The 13456-nt window shown below is 43.1% G+C and overlaps 1 protein-coding gene across 1 annotated transcript in view; it reads right to left on the bottom strand.

Annotated features, from left to right (window-relative positions):
• GRIN2B (glutamate ionotropic receptor NMDA type subunit 2B) overlaps positions 1-12320 on the bottom strand; it is a 474878-nt gene extending 462558 nt beyond the window's left edge. The window contains exon 1 of the mRNA XM_053557785.1: positions 12051-12320. The gene's annotated coding sequence lies outside the window, so the exon portion shown is untranslated. The remainder of the gene's footprint in view (positions 1-12050) is intronic.
• Positions 12321-13456: the final 1136 nt, after the last annotated feature.

Below are 13456 nucleotides of genomic sequence, written 5' to 3'. Positions count from 1 at the left end.
CGGCTGTATCACTGTCTCCATCTCTGCTCCTCTTGGATCTTGTAAAGACAAAAGATATGCCTGGAAAAAATAGTTCCACATGTAAAACTGGAAAGATTAGTCTTGTTCCCTTTCTGACAAGTCTTTATCTAGTTTTCTCAAGAAATATTGTGAAAGAGAACCTGGAAAGAGATATAGACTAAAGATTAAAAAGCTCAGGTCATCATTCCTGGGTGCTGCTCTGCGCTCAGGGTCCCAGGATGTCACCACGAACGTCTTTCCTGTTAGATACTTTCTATTCTCTTGTCCCCTGGGAGTGGACATGCTGCACTGAAGGCCATAAAATCCACTGAGAACCAGATATTTAGAACAAAATAAAATTATTCATTATCATTGTGTATTCCATATTGCAGGTGTGTGCATTAAACTTATGACTTTTTACATTTCCTCATTTGATCCATAGCACAAAAATTGTCTTTCCTAAAGACCTCATTTTACACAAGAGGAAGGAAATTCGGAGAGATTGTATAACTTCCCTGAATCACGCAGTGTGGACCAGGGGGGCTGAGATGGGACCCGACTGCCAGGTCCCTAGGTCAGGGCTCTTCCTTAATCCCACCTGAAAAGTAGTTTAAAAATATGCATGCAGTAAAGCTAAAGCATCAGAACTTCCGTGGCACCAATGGATACCTCTTCCTTCCCACAGCCCAGACTGAGTCTCACACTGTTACTCAGTCTAGAGTGCAGTGGCATCATCATAGCTCACTGCAACCTCAATTTCCTGGGCTAAAGCCTCAGCCTCAGCCTTCCAAGTAGCTGGGACTCCACAGGTGCATTGCAATACCCAGCTAATTTCCCTACTTTTTTGGAGAGACAGGGTCTTGCTCTTGCTCATGCTGGTCTCCAACACCTGACCCCCAAGAAATCATCCTGACTCAACCTCCCAGAGTGCTAGGACTCAGCTATCCTCTTTCTTAATAGAAAAATTAAGACTTAGGAAATTTAACTTTTGTTCGATAAGTTTATTTTATGTAAAATTACTTTCCAAGTCAATAGTTGATGTAGACATTTGAAACAAAACTAGCCCCTTCATATCCTTTCTTGAATGTCCCTTCAAACAATGATGATGATTGCCTGTTAATAATAAAATCCAACAACAAAGCAATACAGGGTGGCCATAAGGTTCGTGTGCAATTAAAAATAGTTCTCTAAAATAATTCCCTATTTTAAATTGCATATGAACTTTATGGCCACCCTGTATTTCTGACTGCCAATCTCTTGCACTATTACTTTACACTCAAAGTAGTAGTTCACAAACGGGGTTGAGAAAGAAATAGATACAAGAAAATGAGTAATCTTCAAAATGTCCAAGATCAAATGAGCAGTGGAAAGTGGATGGCCCCCTGTTAGGGGAGTCTTCAATTTCTGAGATGAAGTATGTTTACAGAGAAGGCCAAGAAGATGGTGTCCAAGTGTTTGCTATCTGAGAAACCCAGGAGATGCAGCTAGCCAGTGCCGTGAATGTCTCACTCTTCATCCTCGCTAAATCAAATCCAGAAATTGTTTGTTTTATAGCGATCCATTTTTCCATTTTAAAACAATTTTGCCTTTAACCAAGAGCAAACCCCAAAGAGAAGGGATCCAGAAAAAATTCATGTTAGTTCAAGTTTAAAGTATATGCCATTTATGATTCCTCCACATGCAACATAAACCTTTAGCTTTTTTTATGTGGAGGCAGCTCTATTAATTTAAGAAGCCAGGGGTTAGAATAAAAAGGCCTATGTTGGAATCCTGGCTTGCTGTTTACAGCTGTGTAAACTTGAGCTCTCTAATCCTCTCTCTGTTCATCTGAGAAACAGAAATAATAATGCCAGCCTTGTGGTGATGATTAAATGAGATAACATATGTTAACAAAACCTAACATATAATAGGCGTGACATAAATATCTACGGCCAACTCTCAGCTCAATTTCAACAAAAAGTTGTCTCAAGCAAATAGTTCCATTGCAGATAACTATTACATTTGGATTGAGAACAATAATTCTTAGCATTTTCATTCCACTAATTATCTTTAAAATGGTCTACAAATCCTGATTACCTAATTCTGGGATCTTCTTACTCCTTTTCCTGATCCCTGTCTCAGTTACCTAAACACGGATCCATCAATAAGCCAAGTGGCTGCTATGATTACTGCAAGATCGTTTACGAGTTTCAGCACCAACCTTGAATTTCATGATGTAATCAAAGCATCTTTGTATAAGTGCAGAATAAAAAGGAGAGGTTGAGAAGGTGTGGATGCATGACCCCATTTATTCCAGGGAGCCCAGCACAGTGAAGGTGATTGGGGGATACTAGATGAAAGAGCCTTCAAGACGATTATCCAAATGGAGGGATGAGAAAAGGAAAACATGAACAAACAGCTTGGCAGAGCTTATTTCTGGTTGGGGAGATCAAGCAAGACTTCATGGTGGAGTCTGCCTTCAGGATGAACCTTGAGACACAAATAGTATTTACGGAGAACTTGAAGGAAAATGGAGCAGCACCCTCAGTGACAAGGAGAGTTTTGTGGAAAAAACAAACAAAAAAAAAAAAACCACAATGTGGAGGGAAGCTCAGAAGAAGCAAGGCACTAAGGAATGGGTATATTTTTACTCCAGTGACCTAAAGCTGGCACTAAGGATACTTTCATCTATTCATCCCTAGTAAATCTCACCCAAAGCATTAAGAGATTCCTTGGATGGCAAGGAAATGGAAACATAAAAGGCATAAACATGTCAACTTTATCCTCAACACACATTCATTTCCATCATCATCTCTCTACTGACAATCAGCATTTTCTGAGCACTGACCAGATACAGAAAGCATTCTGCTAAGCACGGAGGACATAAAATGACATAGGGCACGAATCTTGTTCCCGAGGAAAAATGAAAAATTAATCCAATTTGATTACTTTTAGCCAATTGGATCACTTTTAAATAAAAGTGATTTCTCTTCTACATGTAGGTTCTTAAAAAAAAAAAAAACATCCAGTATTTCTTTCTTCAAAAACCCAAAGGGTTAGCATTCCCCTACCCAAGAAAGACCTTCCAAATCTGAGCACCTATACTGATCAGGGTGGAATTTTTTTCTGCAGTCCTTTTTTCTATGTGACCCGAAGGAAAAATCAGAATACGGGCATAAACAATATCCGAAAAAGGCTGAAATTTTCTCCATTCCCCGTCAAGCTCAGAAACAATTCTGGAGTCTCTAACAAGGTGACAAGAGGAAGAGCCTCAAACCCAAAAGATATCACTGTGGCTCCACAGAAGTCACGGGTTAAAGGGACATGCATGATAATGAATCCAAGGGTAAGACTGCAGTACCTCCATGGTTTGGCTATTTTGCCTACACAGAGCCAACCAATAAATATTTGGAAATTCAGATCAATGAGTACATGTCTTAATTTTCTCTCAAATATTCAGCACCTCACACCCATATATGGCCCCCCAAACACCACAGAGAGTCCAAACCACCCCTCATAACTTTTCTCTTTCATCTGGCTCTTAGCAGATACCCAAAAAAAGAACTAGTGCTCTTACTCTTCTATGGTTTATCTTTTTAAAGGAACACAGATCCATAAATCTGGGGCCTTTAAAATCTTGCCTCTGTACATTTAGGTTCACATTTATTTTAAAACAGGGAAGGGAGGAAGCCAAAAAGGAAGGATGTGAAAAAACTATTAACCCAGCCAGCCTAATAATCAGTGATTAAAGTTACAAGCAAAGAAGAACGACATCTTAATGCCTCCCGCCCTCTTCCTTCTCTTCATGCCTGGAATATTCTACTTCGAGCACTGAGAGGGAGGGTAACAGGGCTAGTGAATTCTAACCAGCACGCAGATAATTGCACCATTCGCACCCCTCACCAGTCAATCAGGGTCTGCATATCCAGCCCCATTTATTAATAGTTTTCCTGCATTTACAGTGTTACAAAAGAGTGAAATGAGGCTTTCTCTCTGAACCAAGAAATGGGGCACCCTCAATAAAGACTAAGTGGATCAGAGGATGTTTGCAGAAGCAAGGGCCACTCGCCCTATTTCACAGCCACACCTGTGCCAAGGGTGTCAGGGAAAGCATTCTCCTTGAGTCTCTAACTTTCAACACCAGGCCTGCATCAGTGTTGGGAAAACTCAGGAACGGGGTAAACACAGCTCTGCCCTTCATTCAACTGCCATTTCTACCCCTTGTGTGCACTCTGTAGACTAAATCCTCTCATACCCCAATCACTTTTTTAAACTTCTAGCCCAGGGACCCTCTACTAGTCATGTAACAGGTTTAAAACGATAGGAGTTTCACTGTATGTGTTAGAAAGCTCAGATAACATACTGCTTATAGCAAACAGGTGCCTTGTCAATCATCCTGCCCAGCGGTTCTCAAATATGGATGCACCTTAGAATCCCCAGGGGAAGATTTTTAAATGATCACTTCCTGGATCTCTCCCTTGCAGAGTTTAATTTAACTACTGGGGGTTCAATGCCCCCGAGTATGGGCTTCATTGGTTTGTTAGGATAGTGGTTATCATTGTTTAGTGTTCTGTATTTGTTTTTGTTTTTGTTTTATTCTCTGTGGATGATTCTATTATTGAAGTAAGGTTAAGAATCACCAGCTAAGACCACTGTCACTGTTACAGAAATGAGCAAATCAAGGCCTGGAGTCAACAGTTTACACATAGCCCACAGAGGAAAGGAGCAGAACCAAAGATAAGCATCTGATGCCTGAGATTACTACCTCTTTCATTATCATGGAGGCATCTACTAAATGGCTGGAAAAACCCAGCATTTCAAAGACCCTTTGCACATGAAAGGATTACTCTGGGCTCTGAGATATGTGAACAGTCCAAATGCACACCACCGGCTGATTTAAGAGAGATGCATCCCAAGGTGACTTGTGGGGCAGGGTAATGGAGAGGAAAACACTGAAATGATGTTCAGTGGACGAGGCTCTGCCACATGCATGTGGCTTTAAACCATATGGCTAACCTTAGGACTATTTTCATAGTTTTAAATTGGTAGTTGCCAGGAAGGACAAGTAATCCCCAAAAGGACCATCAGCATTAACACTGTATTACCCCCTGCCACACCCCCTCCCCATGTGCATTATTGTACCTAAGATGCACACACACATTTAATGCACTTCAGATCATTTTGGCTAATGTGGTTGGTAGATAAGTCACTGCACAAACACATCCAAGCATACACGAGTCTAGTGTGTGGGAATGTGGGTGGTGTGTATGGGGACACACATGGAAGACACTGATCCCTAATCCAAAGGCACAAACTGTGGGACATCTGTGTGACCAAACGATGGCCCCTAAAAGGTGGGACAATTGCTTCATTATGTCTGGGCATTTTCACAGAGAATGATTCACCTAAGCTCCAGGTTTTGGCTAAGACTTCTCTCCTCCCATCCCCCAACAATGTAGTGCTTTTATCCAGCCATGGTTTTTAATTCCTTCCCTTCAGAAAGAAACAAGAACTAATTTTCTAAGAAATTCTAACCAGTTGAATCCCTGAGAGGTTCTACTCTATATAAAGATTGAGACCATTAAGCTTGATGTTTCGTTCTAAAGAAATAAATTCATAGTCCAAGTGAGGCAGTAAACAAAGACATGGAGAACGCCCTGAAGATAACACCATTTGCCTTTTGTGAGCAGGTGGGCAGTCCAGAGGGTGGGTTAATCAAAACCTGAAATCGTCCCCATCTAGGACACTTTCTACTACAGACATTCTCCTCCCCAATCAAGCTAGACTTCAATGAGGGTCAAAGCCTGTAGCTTCTCTCTCCCTCCAAGTCTGCCATTCCCACACAGCTGGCCTGGCTTTTCCTCCTTTCCCTCTCCCGGGGCTCCTAGGCATAGCCTGGTCAATATGCCTCCCCTGCCCTGCCCCTCAAGTCACCTGCCTGGCCCCTTAAGTCAGCCTGTGGTGGGCATTCACTCACCCACATATCTTCCAGGAACTCTCTTTCTACATAATGAATCTTTAAAAAGTCTTCAGGCTGGTCTCAGATTCCTTTTACTAATACAAACCACAATGTACAGAGAAATGATGAAAGGGTAGATAAAGGATAGAATGATGGAGAGCAGGAGATGAAAATAAAATTTAGGGAAACATCAGTTTTGAAGCCATCTTCCCTTAGGCACTAACACAGCAGTTTAATCAGGTGGTGACTGAAGACACCTCCCAGCATCTCTACACCTTGTCATCCCCAGGAGTAAAAACTTCTATCATATCAGTCCACTCCAGAAAGGCTACCAAAAAACATTCTGTGAATTTCCTAGGAATAACTGAGGCCTTGTTCATCCACCACTCCCCTTTGCCATCCCAGAAAGCAGCTGGTATCTGAAGGACATGGCAGCTTTCTACCTCCCCACTCCAGAAACACATGGGTTAGGCTGGTCCCTCATTCTGAGTAGCTTGGCCTGGGCTAGGATCCAGTTCTGTCCTTGGACGCAAACCAACTAACAGCTGTCCCTTTCTTTGTAATGGCCATCACCAAAGTTAGTTGCAATCCAGTGGTCTAAGAAGAAAACAGAATCATTTGCTCATTCTAGCAGCAAGCCTAATAAACAGGGCCAGGAATCATTAACTGTACAATCACTAATGCAGAAATTAGAGATTCTTTCTTTTCCTTTTAAGACGACTCTGGCTTTATTCTCTGCCTTGTCATTTGGAATCTAAAACTCCTAATCAAAGAACCAGCCCATTCCTGTGCTCCTCCGCTCCCTGAGATGAGAACCAACAGGACACTTGCCCCTTACACCTACTTTCCTCTCTATGTGCTCTCCAGCCTCCTAAAGTGGCCTTTCTCTCCTTCTCCTACAAGACTCCTATTTATTCTTCAAGACAGGATTTAAATGCCAGCTCCTCCATGAAGCCCTCCTCACTCTCCCAGGAGCCTCTCCTTGATAGAGCTTACCTAAGAATATGATTATCTCCTCACACACATCTACCCTGCCAGATCTTGAGCTACTGGAAGGTATGGACCAGGGCCAATTCTTTTTTCATAACACAATGTTTGATAGATACTGGTTCTTAACAAATGTTTGTTGGATAATTGAGTAGAGCAAAAAACACAAAAATAAAGTTAGAAGAGGATAGTGTGGAAGAAAAGAGTCATTAATAAAGAGACAAAATAAAAAGCAAGAGGGCATAGAAAGAAGAACAAGAAAGAGAAGAATCAGTTTTGAGAAGGACCAGAATAAGCGTGCATAGAGGACGAAAAGGGAAGAAGCAAAAGATAAATGTGGGTGGAAGGGGGAAAGAGGGGAGGAGAAGGGTGAACTTTCTGATTTTTTTTTTTTAAAGACAGAGCAGAACTGCTGGAAATCCCAAAAGTAGAATATAGGCAGAACTATCAATGTTAGCCATGGTCTATAATTACATGCAGGGTCAGTGTGGATGCTCAATGTCCTACAACTTGGGTACCACCTAGGAGCTTGTTAGACATGCAGAATGCTGCTCCCCACCTCAGATCTTCTAAATCAGAACATGCATTTTAACAAGATCCCGGATGATTCCAATATACAATAAAGTTTGAGAAGCACTAATGCAGGTATTTGAGATCCACAGATAATCTCCCCATTTCACTCTAATTGATGATGTGGTGTACAAAGCATTGGCACTAAGGAACTACGCAACCTTAGGTAAATGACTTAATGTCCCTGGACTGCAGTCTTTTCATCTTTCTTAAACGAGGTCAGAGCTGATGCTCTCAGAAGTGTCATCGAGCTCTGATATTCTTGATGCATCTAACAGCTTAATTCCAACCCTTCCCATACCCATCAGGACAAACAATAGCGTCACTGGCTAATTAATATTTCACTTCTTCTCTCCATTCATTCGTTTAATATTTTCTGAATATCTATTATGTGCCAACCACTACACTAAGTACAAATGATTCCAAGACAAATAAAACATCTTTCCAGGTCCTTGAGAAATTCGCAAACTTTGTAGGAAAACAGAGCACATGAACACAATTAGGATAAAGTCTACTAAGGAGCATGAACAGGTGCTGGTGAGCACAGAAAGCAAAGCCATCACACTGGTGGGAGTAGTCATGGAGAGTTTCAACAAGGGGACAACACGTGCACTCTGTCCTTTTTCTGCCAACCTAAGCTGAAAGTGCCAGAAAGTGAAAAGAGAAAAATAAAGTGGTTGGAAAACATGAAGGACACAACCAAATATTCCCGAATACACCTCTCTGGAGTCACAAGCCTCCAAAAGTTCACCATACAATTAATTTTGTGAAACAGCCACAGGTGAACCTCAAAAACCCACCTTCTCTGAGTTATGCCCACCCCCTCATCCCGACTACATTCTGTTCTTCTATCTTTGGCCTCCTTCTGGAAGATAATGTCAATTCAACCGCTAATCTACTCTCCCTGGAGACTTCTTCTTGTGGTTGCAAAGAGGAGATGCACTTTAATAAATGTGAACAATTCATTAGACCAGTAACTCTGCTGATCTATATTTATTTACAGAGAGAGACAATACTAGTGTTTAATCATATGCACAGTAGCAGAGAATGAAAATGTAATTTACTGAAAAGAAGAAATTTCTAGAATTCTTAAGGATGGTATAGAATGGCACTGAGGAAAAGGAGGAGCTTAATTTTTTGCAGCTCATCCACTCCTGACCCTGGCCAGATACGTGACATGAGTGGGTTTATCAGGTCTTCATTATTAAAGAGAGAAGGCGATCCTGCAGAACAATTCTTTTCTGAACCTTTAGAGTGGCGAGTTCAACCCCAGCTTCTTTCTCTTCCCTGACTTCTAGATATGTTGATGGCTATAATTTCTTCACATACAACTTGTTCAACCTCCTGCCTCCTTTTATATTTCATAGTCCATAAAATTAACAAAATTTTTGCTTTAACCTGTCAGTGGTAGTGGATATGTCACCTTCATTTTTAGACTCTCAAACAAGAAAATAGAAAAAAAAAATGCTGCCCCTGTGTTTGTTATATTCATGGAAAATCTGGAAGAATGTTTCACAAGATAATATGTGGCCAAAGGCTGGATCAGCTCAGGCCTGCTTCCCCCTGTCAAACACCACTCATTCCACCAAACAATTTGGGTCCATGTGTCCAGCTCCCGGGTGCCCACTGCCCTTTCTCACACAAAGATGAGTGCTTATACATGAAGGTCAAGGAATATGGTCAAGGGTGTGAAGCCATCTTTTTGGAGATAAAGCAGGAACACAAAATTGAGGTTCCTGCTGTTCATCCCTTCTCCAGAGGAAGTCGCTCTTCTCAACCAGCCTAAAAGAAAGGCATTTGGTGTGCAAAGTAGAAATTTTTCTCTTTCCCATCCTTTCCTGTCATTTTGCCTCCTTACTTATTTTCTCTGCCTGCATCTACCGCTGACAAAAATTACATAAATACAGTAGCAAAGCAAGGCTCTTCAGACAGACAGACTTCCTAGGGTTAGAACCAATGGGAGAGAAAAACCTGGAAAATGCAGTCGCACACCCTGCTCCTCTCCTTGCCTGTTAACATCTATACCTAAATGACCAAATTGTTCTGTGTTCAGAGATCCATCGTGCTTTGCCACCCCTAAAACACAGACATAGAAGATAACCATGATGTCCTGCTTCCTTGAAGTCACCAATCTATCATCCTTAACCATGTTTTCCTGGGAAGTCTTTTTTTTTTTTTCTCAATTGCACATCATGGAGGCTCCTCCATTGAAGTTAAATTTGCTCTTCCTCCCACCAGCAGCCACATTCCTTTCCCATGTAACCCAAACTGTAAGGGGCTGGGGGAAGGAGAAGAGTCATCTCTTTGTGGTATGAGGGCAAAAAGGGAGAGAACAATGGCCTGAGAGACACCAGAGCACCACTGAGTCACAGCCTCAGGGACAATGTCCACAAGGATGGGCGACACCTGCCTCCTCAGCAGGGTCTCCAACATGGCTCTGGATGTTACAAAGGTACAGACCACCTGTGGTGATTCCTCCTTGGATCCTATCAAGCCCTTTCCATTTGGGCTACCTTTCCTTTCTCTTTCTTACCTACTTTTACTTCTCTTCCTCAACACCCTCCCCTTTTAACCTATTCTCCTTTGCCTACTCTTAGGGCCAACTAACTAACAGCTTGGATCCTGGCTTAATCCATTGGTATTCAAGACAAATGAGTTGGCTGAGACCCTGTCAAAAGGCCTCTTTGTCATCCTCATCACCAACAAACATTCCAAAGGACGTACTGGGTATAGAGCACGGGTGTCATAGGCACCAGGGGCGCAAAAGAGGCCATGTGCCCTGTGGATACCCTCTTGTCCTTATCTGTCTGTACATATGAAATCATTGCACATGAAGCTGCCTTACTCACCCATACCTCTGTTCTAGTTTGAAGTAAAATTAAGAGTTCATCCTCCTACTTGAAGGAGCAGAAGCAGATGGGGAACCAGCTCAGGTATCTCTAAGGTGAGCACACACCAGATAACCTCAGCTATTTGTAGACATGGTGAGAGTATGGTTCAAAGTGGGGTCCCACCCACCCACTCTGATTACACCATGGCTACAGATTAGCATTTCAGCAATAAAAGCTCAAAAGAATGGAACCTAGGAGGGGATAGTGAATTTGGATTACGTCCACCCTTTCAGGACAATAAAGAACTATCATCTACCAACATGTTGAGTGATGAGGACCATCCTCCACTTCCCCCACATCATTTTAGTATTTTGAATTGTTTCAAAGTATTTTTACAAAAATGCCAGGAAAAAAATTGGTGGGGGGAGGTCTAGAATACCTTTAGAAATACTACTGATTCTAATGATCCTGCTACACATTTTTGAAAATCTTTATCCCAATCTGATTCCAGCATTTGGATGCCTTCAGAGTTTGGGGGTATATGGTCAGTGGAGCCAAGAGAAGAGCAGGGCACTCGCCATCATGGCCCTCCAGCCCATGGGTGAGCTGATTTTCTCAGGAGTTGTCTTGGATTGCATGAGTGACTAGATGAAGAGTCATTAGCTAAGTCTTTTCCATTTCTCCTGCTATTTCTCTTTCCAAGTACATTAGAATATTGCCTAACCACATTTCACATATTGTAAAAAAGGATGAAAGAGAAAAAATTAAAGTACTAATTCTATTTTTGAGGATACAAGACTCACACATGCAAACAGCACATCTCTTTGTTTAACACAAAGACTCACGTGTCGAATTCTGCACCCCTTCCACATGCACAGCATTTTAGAACTCTGCAAGATAGCCATTTTGCAAGACTGTGGAAGTAACAGTTTGCTTGGAGGATGTGTGGGTATAAATAGATGTGTAGACAGAAGGAGAAATTTACAGCTCAAAAATAATAGCACTCAAAAAATACAAATTAAAGCAGAATATTGACAGAATTCCTTCTTTCTAAGCTTAATATTTAAGTCCGCTTAACCTGCAACGTCCTTCAATTCCAGGTGTTCTTAGAGCAGCCTGATTTCCCCACCTAGACCTGCCCCGAACCTGCCCCTCTCCAATAGGCCTCCTGGGATCACTGGGCCCAATGTAAACCCTTTAGACAGCAAGTGGATTTCAGGACAACAACCACAATGATCTCAATCATTATTTTTATTTGTTTAAAGGGCACAGAAAGGATGCCTAGGAAGGCAAAGATGGGGAGAGAGGCACAAAGGTGACAAGGGGGAAAAGACAGCCTGGGGTGGGGGGGAGAAAAGATTTCTAGATTCCCATAAAAATCAGAGCCTTATCTCTGGGTGAACAAAATGCTATTTAAATTGAAAATCACACAGGTCTCCTGGCTTGCTGTATCTGCATCCCTTATGCCATCCAATATCTTTCCTGCCTACATACCCCCACTCACACTCCCCTGCCCCCCCAACCCAAACCTGTTTAATGAGAGAAGGAAAAGAAATAACATGGGAGATTTCCCTCTTTGCAATAAGCCTTTTCCCCCAAACAGCATTATTTTAATACCTTGTGACCTTTTCTTCCCAAAAGATCCTTTGAGGGAGTACAAGAGACAGATAAAACAAGGAATCCCTACCCCAGGTGAGGAAAAAATAAAATAGAATTTGCCCTACCTTGGTTTGTAGAAGCCGAACCTCTAGACGGACAGATTAAGGGAGTGAGCATGTTGGGAAAGTCCAGTCTCTTCTCGCTTGCATATCCACATAAGAAAGACGGAGGATAAATGAACAGAAGATAATTAAAAATCCAATTTAGCGTAAATTTTGTTTTAATCTTGTGTCTGGAAGAGATGCAGATTCAAAGAAAAAAGATTTGATCAAAGGTAATTCAGGGTGTGGAGAGCGGCTCACAATGCAGAATCCAGAGTAATTATCCCGTGTGCATGTGAGGTTAGTGGCTGGAATAGATTTTGAATGATTCTTCTGGCAATTATGGTTTTTGATTTTTGGAGCTTTAGCGGAGGAAGCTCTGTATGGAGAAGCTGGGGGCCGGCGCCGTCCCTCCGTGGAGCATGGTCATTCCCAAAGCGTCCCCTTCCTAAGGGGGAAAAAGAGGCGGTCAGGGCTGGATTCGAGTGTCCCCCAGAGGGTGAGAAAAATGCATTCCGAAAAAGATATCAATTCGTTTTAAGGAAAAGGGGGAGGAAACCCCGCATTTCCCACGGAGTGCACACGAGAGGAATTGAAAACAGCTGGTACCGGTCTATAAATAATTCAGAAAAGGTCTGGCTCTACCATTCCTGGGACAGGCATGGATGAGAGGTGGGAAAACCAACCTGAATGGAAGAGGAGAAAGGGAGGGAGGGAACGAAGGAGAGAAGTGGGAAGGAAGGAGGGAGGGAGAGAGAAGAGACACCACAGAGCGGCACACACCACACACACACAAGCAGAAAAACAATCCCCACTTAACTCGCCAGCGAGTGCGGCCCCCAGCCCCATCTGCATTGCTGCTGACAGATCTGCCTGGCTCTCCCCATCGCCTCCAGCGGCAGCGCCTCCTCCCACCCCGCGGTCGTGCTGAATGGGTTCTGGTTGTGCACAGGGTGCACACTGGGCATTTCTTGGAAGGGGCACACTGACACGCGCACACACACGCCCCCGACGCGCACGCGCCCCGCGTGCGCACTCACACTCACCCCCGCGCACACTCACCCCCGCGCACACTCACGCCGCCGCCGCCGCCGCGCTCATGTACAGCGCACCGGGCTTCACCTGCAACGTGTCGATTGGACCGATGGTCGCGGCGCGTGGTTCCGGCCCGGGGCACCGCTGCCCAGCCTCTGCTAGGTGACCGGATTAAGCCCCTAAAAAGCCCAGAGACAGCCCCTACCATCTCATCCCCAACCCTTTCCCCCCTAAAAGCCACATCCAAATTAGCAAGTGCCGGGGGCTGCTGGATTTAAGAGCTTTACCTAACACCAGGTTGGTTAACGGTTTCGCGGCTTCGACCCCTGATCGGCCTGACACCCCCTAAACCCAAAAATTCAAATGAGAGACTCCAAAGCGAATATTCACGTACC

Source organism: Nycticebus coucang, chromosome 12 (assembly GCF_027406575.1).
Source record: "Nycticebus coucang isolate mNycCou1 chromosome 12, mNycCou1.pri, whole genome shotgun sequence".
Lineage (NCBI taxonomy): Eukaryota > Metazoa > Chordata > Mammalia > Primates > Lorisidae > Nycticebus > Nycticebus coucang.
Note: the sequence above shows the minus strand (reverse complement) of the source record. Positions and strands in the feature narration are given on the sequence as shown.